At 45.5% G+C, this 18,824-nt stretch overlaps 1 protein-coding gene across 2 annotated transcripts in view; it reads right to left on the bottom strand.

Annotated features, from left to right (window-relative positions):
- The window catches only part of LRRC8D (leucine rich repeat containing 8 VRAC subunit D), a 49,982-nt gene extending 44,534 nt beyond the window's left edge, over positions 1 to 5,448 (bottom strand). For both annotated transcript variants that reach the window (XM_066325180.1, XM_066325182.1), the window contains exon 1: positions 5,193 to 5,448. The gene's annotated coding sequence lies outside the window, so the exon portion shown is untranslated. The remainder of the gene's footprint in view (positions 1 to 5,192) is intronic.
- Positions 5,449 to 18,824: the final 13,376 nt, after the last annotated feature.

Genomic DNA, 18,824 nt, shown 5'->3' with positions numbered 1-18,824 from the left:
TTTACCAGCTCCATGTGAGCGTCAAAGGTAAGCCATCTAAAACAGCAACAGACACTTTAGTCTGCCTCATCCACAGTCTAACCATGCAGGGGAAATCATCAGGAGATACAACTCAGATAGAAAAATCCCAAGCAATGAATAGAAAGACTTTGAAACTCCAGTTTGAGAACTGTGCATTTTTTTTTTCAAATTTATATCCACTGCAAACAGTTTGACAAGATACCGGATAGGAAAAGGTAACAACAGCATTACCTGTATCTGTATTATCTGTAGCCCCCACCCCTTAGGTCTGAAAAATCTTCCACTAAAATTTTCTGGTCCTCAAAGCAGACCAGCATAAGACAGAACACCTGGGATACCTAACTTTTGACAAGACCATAAGCAGAGGGTTCTTTTCTTTTTAACACTAGCAAGGAGCAAGGCAGATCACAAGAATCAGATTATTCCTTCCTCTACTGATCACACAATACAAAATCCAAGACCATGATGAATAAACACAAATGCTATCCTCACCCACTGCCGGATGCCACATGCTTTCAGCCTCGCTATTTCTTTCTGCTTCTTAATCAGAGTTATCCTCAACAAAAAAGGGCCTCCAAAAAGAAAAAATATCTGAGCAACAACTATCTTTCCTCCTCCCCAAGGGTGGCTGTATTTTACCCCATGATTGCTTCTCAAGTCTTGAATGTCGCAATTACTCCAGTCTCGGAACAAATCAATTCTGAGGAAAGAGCTCAAGTGGAAAGAAGGAAAATTAGTTTTGAGGCTACATAACAATATGGGTTTGCATCCTGATTTATTCTCCTGAAGAGAGAAGAAAAACTAAGGTATTTCTTTCATAACAGTTCTAACAAACAAGTCCTTGGTGCAGCCATCCTCACTTCCCATACTACTGCTTGCCTCCAAGTGTTGGGCAAAAGCGGCGTTTTGCTGGCTTGATTTCAAGAAAACAAGTTTTCTCCTTCCAAGGATAGCTCCCTGAACATTCTGGCAGCTGCTACATGAATTTCTTCTAACTTCTCTTCCTATCCTTTTCCTGAAGGGGGACAAGAACCTGTTCTTGCTACAGCTGAAGAGAATATAGAAATAAATTAAAACATCCTCAATTTTTTAAATTAAATAAATTTGTGGTAAGAGAAAGATTGAAGCAGTGTCAGTTAAAATTAATCACGTGGAAATTAGTATTACTGACAGTATTAGGTGCCAACTTGACTTGTGACGCACTTTTCTTTTTAACATGCCAAAACCAAGATGATTCTCAAGAAGTTAAACCCTAGAAATCCTGGCTTTGTTCTTTCCTAAATTTGTTTGTAATCTCTGAGGGGAGAAACTGTTTGGCAAGCAATTCTTTGTACCTACTCTTTGTTATATGGTTAAAAGAAAATTGTACTCCATTTGCTCCAACCAAAAGATCTTGAGCCAAACACATCTCCAACGCAAGCAAGTCAAACTTAAAAAACATAGCTCAAAGCATTCTCAAGGTTAGAGGCTCAGGACAGCCTTGAAACACTAATTACAATTGCTTTCATGAAACATAATGCTAGCAGCTGCTAGAAAACTGCATTTCACAAACACCTTTCTTCATATTTCAGCCCTGAGCAGACCCACAGCAGCTCATCATCACAGCCAAGAACAAACACTTCCAAGATCAGGCAGCACTAGTGCGACCCCAGAGAGCCTCATGCATGCGTGTGGACTCATGAAATTATACATACATAAAAAATTAGTCACGGACACAAGTCTTTGCATGGTGAAGTCCACAGAATTCTTACTGCTTGTTAAAAAAACATGTCTAAAATGTCAGTTACACAAAAGCCCAGAGAAGTCTTTATCTAAATGTTATTTCCATTTTTCTTAACATAGCAATAGCTTCTTCTTTTTACATTGGTTAGGATATAATCTTCCCACCACCAAGAGACAATAAATAAATAAAACAGAAAGGAAAGAAAAAAAACCGAGAACTATGAAGCCCTATTTCAATGCTAGCAAGAAATGGAAGAATTTAAATATCAGAAACTGAAATAACAGGTTTTGTTCTTTCCACTCAATGTTACTGTGCTATTATATGTAATACCTGAGTATAACAAATATTGCTAATTGTGTTTTATGGTATTTAGAGATCTACAGCAACTTCATGAATTGGAAGATAAAGACTGCTTTTTCTGAAAGGAAACGAAAACCCTCAGAGTTCATTATTTTGTGAAATACTTACCCTGGAACTCCCGGTTTTTTTTGGCACTCAGTTGAGAAACTTGTTTACTGAGCTCCCTCATGCTCCCCCATTTGTGACTCAAGCTACTTCTGAGCAAAACAGCCTGCAGCAGCCCCACAGAGATTAAGTGCTTTATGCCTCAGGACACTAACTCAGTGATTGATCACAGTGCCCATGTGTTTGTAACAAAACTCCCTTCTCTGAGAGGTGCGGGAGAGGGCAAAGGGAGACCCTGGCTGAGGTGCTGAGCCAGCACTCTGCCAGCACAGCAGCCCAAAGCCAACCCTCCAGTACACCACAGAAGCAGGACCTGACGCAGCTGCTGCTGCCACCAGAGAACACACAGCACGTTAGAAACTCAGCCCGTCTACAGGGCCTGGTTCAAAACCCACTTACTGTCACTGCCTTGAACAGACTTTGAATGGGACCTCAATACACAGAAGAAATGGGAAGACCTAGAGAATTTAAAAGAACCAACTTCAACCCAGGAAACTTCAGTACAGTCCCGTCTTATAAAACTGCGCCAAGCCACAACACGCATAGCTGCAAGTGCATTTACCACAGGGATGGACGTACCCTTTTCTCCACTAGCCTTTATGCTCTTATGCCCCTGTCACTGGCAGCACTTACTGCAAGCCCAACAAACAGCATTAGCTTTTTTCCTCCCTATCCAGGCATGCAGTCAAGAAAACTGTCCATAAACAGAGGCAGAGCTGTGCTATCTCTGTACCACCACTTATGTATTCCTACACAAGAGAAGGAGGCAACAGGCACAAAGGGCTAAAAAAGAACCGGAATACAAGAACTACATTTCAGGTGTATAGCTATGTGTTAGTACAACGTTCACTAGTTAATCTTTCCAGGGCAAGCACCCAAGAGCTTTCACTCTCTCTGCATTGTTATTATAGAGGCTGCCTCCTATTAATAATTACCTTCGTCTGACTGCAGCACACAGTCTTTCTTCATTGCTGCTACTGCTGCTTAGAATTCATTTTCCAGATCTCAACATGCTGGACAGATTACCATCCCCTCAAGGATGTCAGGACTGGTAGAGATCTATTGTGCATACCTGGATCTAACAAAACAAATGACAGCTTAACGCTGCTCCCTCCCTTCATAACCTCACATCGCCATTGTAAACTTTTAATCTTTTGTGTTGAAGCAATCACAATTACAAGTAGCAGCATCTATTTAATATTCCCTGCTATTATGTGCAAGAAAACAGACACAACAAACAGACAAGTGTTTTTGACACTAAGCAAAGTACAGGCAAAACACCAAATGAGTTTACTATAAAGGCAATGCCTGCCTAAAGACACAGGAGGAAACAGTGTAAAAAAAATATAGCCACAGAAGCATATTCGTGGGTCAGGACCCCATAAATCAGTTTCAACTAACAATAAAAGGTTTATAGGGCATTTGTAAGGCACAAAGAATGAATAGGATCCTGGCCTCAGGTAAGGCTTGGTGAATTAATTTAAGAGGGCAATCAAAAGCAAATAACACAACACTAACCTTACCCTAAATTTAAAGAAAGATTGTTCCCTCTGCCTCCAGGAAGAAGTGAGGGGAAAAAAACAAAATAAAAACACCACCAAAAACAACAAACAAGACATAAACCAACCAAACAACAACCCACAAAATAAAGAAAATTTAAAAAAACCCAAAAAAACAACGAAAAAACAAACACAGAGAAAGGGACTTAGCTACCCCATCTGTCATGATGAAAGTGCTTTTTTGATAGCTCAGAGCTCTGGGTTTAAAATCTCAGCCCTGTTCATGCAAATTTCTCGCATCCTAAAGCCCTGTCTCCCAAACAAGCAGGCATTGTCACTCCCCATCTTGAGTTTTAGAGGCAGAAAATACTATCCTTTCCTATCACAGTGACAGACATAACGCTGAAAAAAACCCAAATACCTCCCTGTAGTGCCTAGGGACTTTTTAAAGCTGTAACTAGCAAAGCTTAGGAGTAGCAGATACCCCAAAGTGCTCTCTGCACCATAAGCTGAGTCAATTAAAACATCACTTTCAGCACCACCATTACAGGAAGTACTGCTAAGACTTATCCACCAAACAACACCATCACCACTACCGTCCTCCATTTTCAAGTCTGAGTAACCTATCTCATGGCTCTCACACACTGGGAACGTCCAGAGGAGAAAGTGCCACGGGCTGCAGGCGTGCTATAAAGGCAGAGCCTGAATCCCCCCAGTGACCGCAGACCAGCTCCCCTAAAGGATGCTGGGCAAGTCACAAGCCTTCTGCGCCTGAATTCGTGTTTGTTTAAGAGCAGTGGCAGCACTTGTGACGGGGGGAAATGGAGGTTGCAAGACAGGAGCTGCTGTGCCAAGCTCAGGGATCCTATAGGAGCGGGAGTCGGTATTGCCACGTACTGGGGAGCAGGGGGAAGGGAGGAGACGCGCCTCGAAGAAACAGAGATGGTTATCTGACGGGCTGGTTCTGCCCTGAAGATGTGCTTTATTGACTGGCTTGGATCCCTTTAATCTGCGTGTGCTGCAACACGAAGCACAGCTGACCCCACACAAAAGCCGCACAGCTGGCGGCCCCCAGAGGGGCCGAATCCAACCCCACCGGCCTCGAAAGGGGCTCGCAATTCCAGCCGCATTCCCCGGCACCACGCCGTGCTCCCAGCCCCGTCGCCGGGCCGGCCCCGCTCCGGCCGCTGGCCCCCGGCCGTGCGGGCTCGTCCTGCGCCGATGCGCATCCCGCGGGAGAGGAGCGCGACCAGCGCAGCCGCCCCCGGGTCCCGCCGGCAGCTGAGGGGCCGAGGCACACCGGCGCTGGCGGCAGCACCAGCGAAACCGGCCCAGGCCGGTCTGCACGGAGAAAAAGATAAAGAGAAGCGCGACGGAAAGCGCGGGGAGGGGGCGGCGGGGGCGCCGGTGAAGATGCCGCCCCCTCCCCGCGGCTCCTCCGCCGCCTGCCCGACCGCCTCCCGCCGGCCCCGCACTCGCCTCACCTCAGGGCCAGCTCTGCGGGCTGCGGTCCCCGAGAGCCGCCTGGCCGAGCCGAGCCGAGCCGAGCCGAGCCGTGCGAGCGGCGGGGGCGCAGAGCTCCTCGGTGGCGGTCAGTCCCGCGGCGTTGCCATGCGGGCGGGCAGAGGCGGGGCGGGCTCGGCTCTAGCGGCGTCCTGCAGCGCGCACCCGCATGGCTCGGCGTGCGGACAGCACCGGCTGCCGGCGGCGGCGGGGCCGGCGGGGCGGCGGCCAATGGCTCCCGCGGCGCCGCGCATGTGAGCGCCGGGCTGGGCCGGCCCCGCCTGCTCGCCCCCCGCGCAGCCGCCGCGCTCAGGTGCCCGCGGGCCGGCGGCGCCGCGCTGGGGTGTGTGCGCTGGGGCGCTGGGGTGTGTGCGCTGGGGCGCTCGGGTGTGTGCGCTGGGGCGCTCGGGTGTGTGCGCTGGGGCGCTCGGATGTGTCCGCGGGGCGCTCGGATGTATGCGCTGGGGCGCTCGGATGTGTCCGCGGGGCGCTCGGATGTGTCCGCGGGCCGCTCGGATGTATGCGCTGGGGCGCTCGGGTGTGTGCGCTGGGGCGCTCGGGTGTGTGCGCTGGGGCGCTCGGGTGTGTGCGCTGGGGCGCTCGGATGTGTCCGCGGGCCGCTCGGATGTATGCGCTGGGGCGCTCGGGTGTGTGCGCTGGGGCGCTCGGGTGTGTGCGCTGGGGCGCTCGGGTGTGTGCGCTGGGGCGCTCGGGTGTGTGCGCTGGGGCGCTCGGATGTGTCCGCGGGGCGCGGCGGGAGCGAAGCGCCGGGCGGCGAAGTGTGTGGGGTGTTGTCGGTGCGCAGATAGATGGAACGTGGTGCGTGAGACAGATAATATAGCGACAGTAATACAATAATACAGTAATAGACAGATAATACAGCGTGTCTTAATTATTAAAATGTTAAAGTTATTTTTATTTGTCTGTCTTGAGCCCTTGAGGGAACCAAAAAGTCGAAGGCAGCTTTTGCTTGGGCGGGGGGCGGCACCGCTGAGATCGCAGGGACGGATTCCTTCACGGCGGCTCCAGAGGCTGAATACAGGACACTGGGGAAGAAGCCGAACTGACCCTAGTTTCACCCCCAAATCCACTAGATGTTTTTTCCTCCTTACACTGAAAAGCCATTGGTATCCTTAAACGATTCTTGAACACTGAGCCGACACGTGACCAGACCTGCGAGTCTTTTTAACTATGTTAAATAGATGTTATCTATTATCTGTTACCTTTGAAAGTATATTGGTCTTGATCAAGAAAAGAATTTAAAAAAATAAAATACGAGCTCATCTTTTCCATATTTTATTTCCTCCCCATGTTTTCAAGAACTGGAGGAAATGGGAAGTGATCTTTTGGTGCTTGTTCAAAATAGCTTTATGGCACTTTAAAGATTGAGAATTTCCCCTTCATATTTTTAGATGCATTTTTAATCAGACCTTCTGGTCTAAATGACTGTATGATGTATCTAAGGTTACAAATGAAAGCACTTCTTAGCCACAATTCACATCTGAGACCAGAAAAAATCAGGCCAGCTTGTCCTGCTCTCAGCTGTTCAGCACTATTTTCATACCAGAGTTTTCATCTGGTGGGGCATTTTAGCAGAGCTCAGATTTAGTCTAATGAGCTGTCAATTATTTTAAGCTTTGATTCTTAATATCTTCATTTGGCCTTTTAGTTATTTTCTTCCCTGAGATCATCATCACTTGTGTTATTTTTGGCCAGCATTTTAAACCTCACTGTTTTCTCAATAAGGTGATTTTATTACCTATTTACTTATTCCTGCTCTGACCCAGCGGCCAAGGCACATAGGGTGTGTAATACTGGGGCTCCACAGTGAGGGAGGCTTAATAGAGATAAAAGCAGTCCAATCTGGTAAACATCAAGGCAAGTGAAAACACATAATAACAAGAGCTGCTGGCCGGGAAATCCTGACTCGAAGGCAGCTGGCAGAGAAATTCAAGCGGAAGAAAAAAAGATTTTTTCAGATGCCAGAGCTGGTCAGAGCTGGCTGAATCCACATTCACTTAGCAATCAAGATACTTTGCCAAGCTGAGGCACACCAGCAAAACAAACAAATGGCTTTGGGGATCTGAGAGAGAAGACACCTGGAACTGGGCAGATCCAGATCCAATTAAGATTCCTCTTCTGACAGGGCAAACACAAGTGTGAAGGACTTAACTCCTACAGAACATATGCTGAGTTGCTTGTTTGGTTTTTATTTTGGTTTGGTTTAGGATTTTTTTCCCCTTGTTTTGGTGTGTATTTAAAGGTAACGCAAATGGGTTTTAATTTAAACCTCTATACACCCTCTATTTCAAGCTTCTCTAGTAGAGATCTCTCCAGGCTTGGTCTTCCCCAGGCTCAAGTCTGAGTACTTTTGGGCAGCTCTTTTTAGATTGCTGGTTTTGGCTCTCACCACCTAGGACATGCTGAGGTGGGACAGAAAAGAGAGGAGGGGAATTATAAGTCTAAAAGAGCTCAGTTTGAGGCAAATAAAAATCCCAACTGTTCTCTTATCCTGCTATAGTCTATAGGCAAAAGTATAAGTCAGCCAACTCCAAGTTACTTCATGTGATAGAAAAGATGCCAGAAAACAGAGGCTGTGGGGGGGAAATGGCTTTTTTCCACTTGCACAGTTTAGACACTGGCCCTTTACAATTAAATAAACTAATATTGTTATTTTGATTTGTGGCTCAGAGAACTGAGTGACCACATTAACAAGCGATAGCAATGCAGCCATATGCCTTACAGGATAAACCAATCCTGTTTGGTTTTACAGCTGCATTTTGGTTTCAATTTTTCAAATTCCATAACCTTGAGTAGCCAAATATGTCATATTTTTCAACCTTATTGTTATCCTTATTCTCATATCATTAAAAATTTTTAGAAAAGATCAGCTCTCCAATAGAGTTATGGTTTTGGCCAGGTTGAAAGCTGACCATTTATTCTGAGATTATTTCCAGTACTTTCTTTCTTTCACTTAAACAGCCATACTGTGCATCTCATATATACCTGCATGACATTGTCCAGCAGGTGTCCAAGTTCAGTCCAAGGGAGCCAGGTGCAAAAGGAACACCAGCAGAAGGTGAACGTAAGGAAGAGATGGTGTCAAAAATAGAGTATGCCAGTGGTTCCTCAGAAAACAGTGAGAAAATTCCATACTGAGAAATATTTCAGTCCTGGCTTTGAGTGGGCTGACAAATTTTTCTCCCAAATTTTTCTCCCAAATTTAAGATGAAGGGGAATTTTGATAATGTGGATTAGACAAGATAACCTTTAAAGATGCCTTCCAACCCAAACTATTCTATGATTCTATGATTAAGTAGATGAGGTAGTAGTTACTTGGGAAGAAGTGGGGACGGCTACACAGAAGAGGGAGACACGCAGGGAATTGGCTTTCCCCTCTCCAGAAACAGGGCAATTTGGGTTCACAGAATGGGCAAAGCATGAAGGGGAAGACTCCAGTTTAAATAAGGAGGAGGATTCATATTAGTCACTTCTTTTGGCTAGTGGCCACCTGTTTTCAAGAAAGAGTGTTTCTAAGTGCTGAAGAGCTCAGCCTGTGGTGTTCCCCCAGGATACTTGGGCAGGAAGATGAGGCTGGGGATGCAGCCAGACGTGTGAGCCCTAATGTGCCATCGCCACCCCCCATGCCCATTAATGCCACCCCTGTGCCACGTGCCCGCCATAGTGGCAGCAAGGCCGACTAGCCAGGCAAAATTGGGCAATGTGTTGGTTTATTGTCCTGCAAGCAGATGTTGGCAAGGGCCTGCTCTGCATATGCCCTCAGCTGGCTGTGGAGAGCCTGCTCCATGGAGAGCCAGCCGTGGGGTGTGGGCCTCAAAGGCTCTGCTCTTCCAGAGAGGAGAGGGAAGGAACAGCCCAAGGGCTGTGATCCTGGGCAACCAGATTGCTGCAGCTCAGTCTGCCCCATCACCAGGACAAATTGTCAAAGCTTTCAGAAAGTCTAACCAAATTACCAGACAAGCCTCCTTTAGATACATTTTTACTGACAAACCCAAAGATAAGGAAGAAAAGAAAAAAAGTGTGTTAAAAAACATAAATATATAAATGCATATATAAATGCATTGCAAAACCCTGTGCCTACTAGGTACATTTGTAATTCCATCAATTTTTTTTTCATTCCTGCTAACCAACTTTTTTTGCCATTATATAACTCCATTATAAACAATTATCCAGACTCATATTACCACTTTTTCTGAAGATACTTTGCTATTATGCTTGTCTTCAAACACCTGGCACAACAGCCTCTGTATTAAAAACAGAGTGACTCTTGGAGGGCTTGTGCACCAGCCTATTCTGGCTGAGATCCTCTGAACTTCTGAACTTCCTGAATGGAAAAAAATCCCTGCTTACCTTGTCTTTGTGCTGATAAAAAGGAGTGAATGACTGTTTTAGATAAACAGCAGTTTCTACTTACATCCAGAACTCCACTATGTGCTCATCAGTTCTTTTATTTCATTTGTGATAATATGTCAGCCACTCGATGTGCAGTTCCATTTCTAAAAATCTGGGGGATGCGGCCTCATTCTTAGCAAGTGCCTTTGTGTTTTGAAACAAGAGCAGCAGCCATGATGGTGTGCATTGCAAGCAACGTGTGTTATCACACTGCAGCTCAGCAAAGTTTTTCAAGTGATGGCAAGAACACATGCTGGCTGCTTCTGATTACACAGAAGACCTAGTTTTCATGAGTTCTCAAATTTCATCCAGTGGATATACAAACAGATGGCCAATCTGCTTAATTCTGTACTTATCAATAAAGGACTATTAAGTCACAAAACACACAGCATCATATGAGATGGGAGGCATGGCAGGAAGACCATAAACTGAGCCACAGGCAAACCTGCCCTTCACCCTGGCACCTAGCCTGTGTCAGTCAAACGTAGAGGCTGGTAACACGGGTGTGTATACTCAGAGCCCAGGCAGGAATCACCACTGAGATGCTGAGTACCTTCAGATCTTTAGAGCTGGCAGGCTGGGAGGGAGGATAGTCTCTGCCAGTCCACTTAATCTACTTACTCTTCCTATTTTCTTAATTTTGCACTTTACTGTTTGTGATCTGCTCGCCACCATTTCCACAAATACTAAATGTTAAACATAGAGACTAAATAGGCAATAAAAATTAAAAATCTGTCATAATCAGAATTTGCAGGGTAAGACCAAAAGAAGCTTTCAGGTGTCACGTTTTGTCCAGCCCTGCTCTCTGGAACAATTTCCTTGCTTTTCCCAGGACATTTCAGTCTGTTATTTCTTTCTTCAAATCATCCCTGAAAGCCCTTCTTTCCCCTTCAGATCTCAATTGGCTTTCTCAGTGAAATGGCTGTGGCTCCATGTGCAAATGGAGTGACACAAAACCTAAGTGCCCTACCTGGATCTAGGACAATGGTGGCCTTTAAAGAAATGGCAAGCCAGTTATCTTCAGAGTGCTGAGCTATACCTGTGCTAGCACTTAACTTTTACTTCCTCAATCACACAGGTACAATAGTTAGACCTTGCTGATTTTGTTATTCCTTTAGAATAAGTTTCTTTAAAATAGCCTGGCTACAAGAGCATAATGAGGTGCACAGCTGGGTAAAGCTTTGTGAGCAGCAGGAGGAAAAAGAAAGAATGTATGTGGAACCAAAATGCTCTGAGCCTGCAAATGACTGATCTCCAGTCATTCAAATGGCTAAAGATTAAGGACTCACCCAACTAGATCAGAAAAAAACCCAGAATATTAACCCCCTTCCCCCCCCCCGAAAAAAAAAAAAAAAAGCCAAACAACTACCAAACTCAAAACCAAAACTAAAAAGTCCAACCACTAAAATCTACCAAATTTGATGAATACCAGACAAAAACAGCTGGGAAAAAAAGAGATAAGGGAGTAATATTTATATCTTACATGTTGCATTTTCTCTCTACCTTCCTATTTTACCATGGAGCAAAGAAACCACCAGTCATTCTGTAGAAGGAGACGATAGAATTCTTATTTTAAAATGGAGCTCCTTAATCAGGGACCCAAAGGCACTTGGAACTCTTTTCCCACCTCAAGAACTGCAAAAGGGCTGGGGGGTTTTTTGTGCCTGGGAGCCTACAGAACCCAGACTTGCCAACACAGCACTAAAGTGATTTTGCTTGAAAAGGGCTATATTAATATTCTTACTTTATTCATCACTTATTTTATTATTTTATTCATAACTTTCTGCTAATTATGTGTACATATTATAGATCAACAAAATCAATTGCTCCATTCTATCAATTCTAGCCAAGGGAAAACATAGAAACAACATTTCACCTCTGAAATCCTCTTCCCAGTACTTTTTCAAATACAATGACAGTAAACCAAAGTATTCAGTCACTAAAGCTTCTACAATTAGATATCCACTATCAGTCTAGCATCACACTATCCACTCTAACATTACACACCTTAAAGATTCCAAGTATTCCTGTGATTCCTATGCACAGCCACCATGGCATTCAGAATGCTAATTTTAAAACCTGCTGCATCTCCTGTTCCAAAGACTGATACAAAGGAGGAGTGTTGCACACACATGCAATGAAAGGGAAGAAGTTTACTCTAATGTCCAAACAATTTGTTTTCTCTGCATTTAAAGTGAATATAAATTAATTGGAGAAAGCACTGGTAATATTTTTATATATTAGAGGGCATAAGAGCAGCAAATTCCCTGCCAACACTGTATAGACACCACAAAACATATACCTCCCCCAGCCTCAAACACCTTCAGCTTATTACCATTTAGAAATAGGTAGAGGGAGAAGGAAGGTCTGATCACGCCTTAACCTAAAATAACGTTTTGCTTTGTCAGGTTAATTATACGTTCTGACATCAGAAACTGAAATTAGCAAGCAATTTTCCCTTGGGTTGCCCAGAGACTGTAGAATGAATCATGCCCACTCTTGTGCTGCACCAGGGACCACGGAGAACAAGGGATGGAAAGACCAACATATTTATTTCCTTGCTCTGATCTCTGTGGCTAGAGAGTCATAGCCACGATGTGGCTTTGTAGGGGCTGTAATGCGGCTGTCTGGTATTGCTGTCATCCCAAGTGTGGCAGAAATGGCCATCAACTTCCAATGAGTGCATTTCCACAGTCACAAAGGCATATTGACTGCTTTCCTTTGATCCTGGTGTGAACCCATAGCACCAGAGTTTCTCAAAATCTCACTGAAACTTTCTGAAATTAATTTGGCATGTCAACAGTGTTCAACACAGGGAATTCTCCTCGGAAGAAATACAGTCAGACCTTTTAACACTTAAATACACAGAAAACACTCTCCAAGTAACTAAGACACCTTCCTCCTCCTTAGAGCTATTTAGCACAGGATACCCCGAAGTTAGCCTAAGTCTTAATCTTAGAAACAGCACCCAGACACATCTTTTGCTTGCCTCGTTCTGGTTTTTTTGTTTGTTTGGTGGGGTTTTTTTTTTTGTTTTGTTTTGTTTTGTTGGCTTTTTTGGGGGGAGGGTTGTTTGGGTTTTTTGGTTGGTTTTTGTTTTGTTTTTTGTTTGTTTGTTTGTTATGCCTAAAGTTCTGGCATTTTGTTTCAATGGTGGCTGCTTTCAAACTACTCCCGCTCTCAGGCCACTTTCCCCCTCACCCATTCACGCTGTTAAAGCTCCCCACCTGGAGCAGCAGAACAGTTACCTCTGTCCACCCCTGCCCGCCTCCCTCCTCCATGGGGCTGCTCCTGCCAAGCTTCGCCTGCTCCTCTTCCTCTCCCGGAGCTCCCTCTGCTGTTGGATGCAGCTGCGAGCCGGCGGAAAGCCCGAGCGCTGCTGCGGAGGACGGAGGGATCTCCGGCGGGGCAGGATAAAAGCATCCTTGCTGGACATCCCGCAGGGTTGTTCTTTCTGTCCGAGTGTCAGAGCAATAGGAAAATCTGCCTTTATGCTCTGTCTCCACCTGTTTAGCGTAGGACATGAGCACAATGGTGTGGAGCACGTGCAGACCCAAACTGCTGATTAATTACAAGAGATACTATAGGAGAGAAAGGGAAAACCGCCAAAATTAATGAGTGAAAAATAAGGCCCCAGCCTGTGAAAGCCATGTGCTTTTTCTGCCTGCTGTAGGCAGACTGGCCTCATAGTATGACAGACCTGTTGGAGGCCACCTACACACTGGAGGTATGGGCCATGCTGAGCCAGGATATGGGAGATTTAAGCCTCCAGCCCCATGGCACATGGGCATGAGGAGGGGGGATGCTCACTCTCCCATCGCTCGCTGCAGATCTATCCCCTCGCCATGTGGCACACAGGTGCCTCTCTGCTGGCAAGATGCTCAGCAGCCCTCACTGCTGCGCTTTGGGACTCCCCGGATTGAAGAAAGAGAGCACAAAACACTCATTTAGCAGCAGTGAGGGGGCCGGGCCTCAAAACCTGCCAGTAACGTGTGCTGATTTCTGCAGGGGCAGAGCCCAGCTGCCCTGGTGCCCAGGGATGGTGCACGGCTCCACTGCCACCCTGAGGAGTGTGACATGGCAATGCACCGAGCTGTCCCCCTGCTAACGCTGCCACGTTGGCACACTTGTTGCATTTGCCTTTGTATGTTGCCATAGGAACTACAGCCCCAGCATCTGCTCCGGCTGCTCCCTGCCACGCTGCCTCTGCACCCCACTGGGCTCAGCCCACTTCTGCTCCTCTGCCAGCCTGATCATGCCTCCCCCTCACTCACGAACTCCCTGCCTCATCCTCTTTTTTGGGTGACAATCAGATTACTGCTGTAGCAGTTAATTATTGCATTAGTTATAATTTGCCTATTCATTTGTCTTTCCCCTTCCCTCCCACCTTGGAATAATTCCATCTCCCCATCCTTTCCACCTTCACACTACCTCTGCTGTCTGACTTCCAACCCCTTTTCTCCCCAGCACTCAAAGCCACACAAAGCTTTGCTGCACTGCTCTACCCTTTCCTTCCTCTTTCTCTCCCTACTACTCACATCTTCTGTGCTCTCTCCTAAGATCTCTTGCTCCATCCTCTCTCCCAGTCCTCCTACAGTTTTCCTCCACTTTAGACCCCCTGCCTTCCACCTCACGTTACTGCTTCACACTGGTCTTGTCTTTCTTCTACCCGTGTGCAGGGGTACTGCCAGCTTCTCCCAGGTCTGAGCCAGGCTTGTTCCTCTCCCATACTCTCCCTGGCTCTCATACAGTCGACAGCATTACCCATTCTCTACTCCTGTTTATCCAAATACCCCAGAAACTGTATCTTCTGCCACATTTAGGCTTACTCAGTTCTTCACAGCTCCAAATCCTTGCTTTCCTCCAGGCTCTTTTATCAAGACCTCCAAGGTAAGCACCTTATAATTTCTCCTTGTCCCTAAATCCCACTCTTATACACCTTTCTTCTTCCTTGTCCTCTGAATGGGAGAATCCAGCCAGCACCACAGCTAACTCTATCCTCAGCCTAACAACTCTGATCTATACCTTTATTCCAGTGCTTGCACCATTAGGTTTCACAGCCTCTCATTCCTCCACCTCTATCCCCATCCCTCTGGTTGTTTTGCTGCTTCTGATGCCATTAATTGCAAATTTCTTTCAAACTGTGTTCCTTCTTGTCTTATGAAATTGCTTTTCTTCTCTGCTGCCTTCTTTCTTTTCACAAAGACCTCTGCACCAGGACCCCAGTGCCCTCCTATACCCACCCCAGGCACATTATTCATCCTTCCTTGCCTTCATCTGTTCCCTGCTCTCTCCACATAGGAGTCTCCAGCAACCCTATGTCTCCTTCCTCCCAAATGAAGGACACAAACGTCTGCTGGGTGACCTTCTGGAGACCACCTCATCTGCCTGAAGGACTTCAGCTAACAACTTCAGCTCTGCTGGTCCCCATTCCTGCTGGGTGCCTCTCCACCTTGCATCTCAGCTACCTCCTATCCTTTCCTAGATTACCTGAGTGCTGCTAACACCACCTCCAATTCTTATACTTTTCCTTGCAAGTCTCTTGCATGTGCACACTCTATTTTCCCACTAGAAACATTACTCTTTCTTGCACTGTTTCTTTTGTTTCCGCTTCTCCAGCCTCATTTCACCACTTCAAAGCCACCAATGGTCATGAAATCGTAACACTTAAACTGTTGCTGCAGGACATGCAGGAGATGTGCAAATGAATGAGTACATAAGGATGCTCCAAAGGCAAGGAATTTTCCTCTTGTATTATATTTCCATACATACTTCAGACCATCTGTGGAAAGCTGTAAAATGACTAGTTGGAAACATATTATAAAATTGTGTTATTTTACTTAAAACATTAATTTAGCAGACTCAGATCTGAACACTCAGCAAAACATGAACACTTTTCTTGTGCTTCCCAGTTTTGCTCATCTTTTTAACAACAACAAGGTCTCATAGTTTAATGTGATCCAGAGTCTTCCCCTACTGTCTGTGACTCTTGAACCCACATTTGGCTGCTAGCTTGGATTGTGTTACATTTTCTGTAGTCTCAGGTCCACATGTGCTTGTCAATACAGCCTGGAGTAATTTGCATGTGTGTTCTCAAATAAGAAAGAGTGAGGCAACACTTCATTATTTTGTAATGACACCTCTGGACCCTGAGAAGTAGAGAAGTACATTACAAGTCTTTTTTTTTTTTTTTTTTTTTTTTTTTTTTTTTTTTTTTTTTTTGGCTTGTTTGTGGTGTTCTTTCAGGTGCTTTCTGCACAGTGTTGTCCTGATATATATATATATTTGGACTCTAATTTCCAGCTTTGAACACTCCCTTGTCCATTTGAACAGCATCCTGGATACACCTGAAGTTAGCTTTGTGACCATCTCTTTCCTGCTTCCCAGTATTTGAGAAAGCTTCTTGTATCTATCTATCTCCCTGTTCCCGTGCCACTGGAGGCACGCATGATGGTCCAGAGCTATCTCTGCTCCTGGAGAGCACAGAAAGCACACAGGGCTCCTGTTTTGAGCAAAGCCAGAGAACACCCCTACGAGGGCACCCAAACCTGCTTGCAGCATTCTCCCTCTTCCCGTGCCACTGGAGGCACGAAGGATGCTCCACAGCTTTCTTGGCTCCGGGAGAGCAGTTTCCAAATGCCATTTTGTGGCAATTCTGGTTTGGAGGAGACTCGCAGCTCTGTGTTCCTGGTTTTCCCTATATGATTTTTTTTTCTTATATAGAGCAGCTTGTCTTACCTGTGCTTACTGCAGAATTTCTTCTTCATATCTTAATACCAGTTGCTGAATTTGTCTTTAAACACTTCTTGCACACCATCTGTGTGTGTCTTTTCTCTTGTGCCATCAATAAGTTCTTCTGTCTTTCTACTTCAAAACCAGCCATTCCTATCTTTTCTGCATGAGTTCCACTGCAAAACAAATTCGGCTTAGTGCAATACAGGGTGAGGGATGGGTACCCGAACTTTCAAATTACACAACCCTTTGCTTGAAGCTGCTGTGGCACAAGCTCTACTGGTACTCACATACATTGTCCCTCTGATCTGCAGTTGCTCCCATTGCTAACCCCTTTGCTTGGCTGATCAGTAAATCTGAATATTTATAAAGTGACAATTAAGTGTTACTAAATCCACAGTAAATCCACTGAAGACAGCCTGACTTTTCCTGTTTATGCCCACTTACTATGCCACTTTTTTAAGGTTTCCTGCAGTGACAGTGGTCCATCACAATACCTCCAGAGACGCAACCTTCGCATACGTTGAGTTCCTACACATTAATTGTGGTGGAGTCGGTGGCTCCAGCAGGCAATGTTTTTCACTCAGAGCTTGTTTGCAGAACCAGAAATTAATCTCCAGGAGCTTAAAACAGTCGCACAGCCTCATGCTCAACCCCAGCAAATGCACATTTCCCCCTTTTTTTATAACTACATTTTGTTTTGTACATAAACCTCTTGCTAGCAAGCAGCAGCTGCACAGAGCAGTGGCAGCTTGTGAGTGAACCAGGATGTTTCTGGTGCAAGAGGGAAGAGCCTGAAATGCACCTAAGGAAGAACTCCAGAAAGGACTGAACAGTCAGTGTCTTGTGATTAAATTATACTCCTCATCAGGACTACTCAGATGGGAAGGACGACATAATTTTGGAAATCTGGAAATTGGGATTGGGAATAGAAAACAAGGAATGACTAGAGGAGATGCTGTGACTAGTACCCTCCTCCAGGGGGACGAGTGTGCTGGAAGAGGACACAATCAGAGCATGTCAGGGAACAGATGAGCCCTTCGAAACACAGGTTCTATTCCTGCAATATTCCCCATTTAATTTTCCATAGTAAGTCAAATATTTCACTGTGCACTGGCCAGCTCTTTGTGGTAACATCAGACATCAGGCAAAAGTTTCCTTCTATTGTCTTTGTATCTCCCAAAGGACCTTTGGTTTGAGCTTCTTTGCCAGCAAATAAGCAGCAAAAGCAGTTGACAGGTCACGATCAGTGATGATGGTAGGAATGAGCTGACCATGTTGGTGGTTGCTGTTTATTCTTCTCTGAACAACGAACAAGCAGTTTTCCCAGAGCTGCATGAACAGAAAGAGCTGGTCTCTGCTTTAATGAATAGGGATGAATAGGGATGAATAGGGATGAAGTCCCAACTTGAGAAACTGGGGCTGGAGGTAAATGAAGATCCCTTAAATTAAGACACATTTCACTTTTTTTGTGTTACTTGCTCCTGTATTAATTTCCTAAATCTAGGTGAGCAGAATGTCTCAGAAATAGTGGCTGGTTTGCTTGGTTTGCCAGAGGGAAGGACAAGGTGAACTCCATACTGCTGGTGTCCAGGCTGTTGGAGACACAAGCAAAGGAGGGTGCTCTCCTCCCTTTTTGCTTGCCTGCACACAGCAGGTAGGCTGTGTCCTTACCTCCTCCTTTTGGGTTTGGAAAGAACAGGAGGTACAGCGGAGAGATCGTCTTTCCACTCAACTCAATTAGCAGAGCCACCATGCACAGCAAAATTCCCAAATCATTGAGCTCACATTAGTGTAAGACCCTTATATTTTCCTTTCCCAGAGCTGGATCATTTGGAAAAGAGGCAAGTCACTACACCCATGGACAAGCTTGTTGTGTTCTCCATAGCAAATCCACGGCTGGATTGGAGTTTGGAGTTTGTCTCAAAGCTAATACAAAATCTGTCTTTGAAGTGCAGTAGGCATTAAAGTGGAGTGGTACATGAACCTCTGGGAAGCCAAACTGCCACATCTTATCTGGGCTGGACACCACAGCAGTGTCTTTGCTCAGTGTGGTACAAGAATTTTTAGAACATAGAAAAGCAAGAATGGATCAGACACACACAGTTGCTGGATCTCCACTTTGCTCTTTCAAGATTTTTCCCCGGTCCATTCACTTGAGTTTTGTGGATGTTTTCTTACTGTTCCGATTCAAGAGTGTACAGGCCTGAAAAATGCTGATGCAGGTCTTTGAAAACCCTGAATGCAACCAATGGAGAGGACTGACCTCTCCCACCTGGACAGACACAATTGTCTGTCGACACCTGCAGACCAGAGCTTATGAATTCATTTTCTGTCTCTAGGAATTTGAAGGTAGGATGCAGCATTTTACTACATCTCTGGTAAATCAGTGCCTGGCACAGCTTCACAAAGAACATGCGTCAGCAGCCAGAAGGACTTTCATACAGGACATAGGACCATAAGAGACC

This window comes from Sylvia atricapilla, chromosome 9 (assembly GCF_009819655.1).
Source record: "Sylvia atricapilla isolate bSylAtr1 chromosome 9, bSylAtr1.pri, whole genome shotgun sequence".
NCBI classification, from domain to species: domain Eukaryota; kingdom Metazoa; phylum Chordata; class Aves; order Passeriformes; family Sylviidae; genus Sylvia; species Sylvia atricapilla.
Note: the sequence above shows the minus strand (reverse complement) of the source record. Positions and strands in the feature narration are given on the sequence as shown.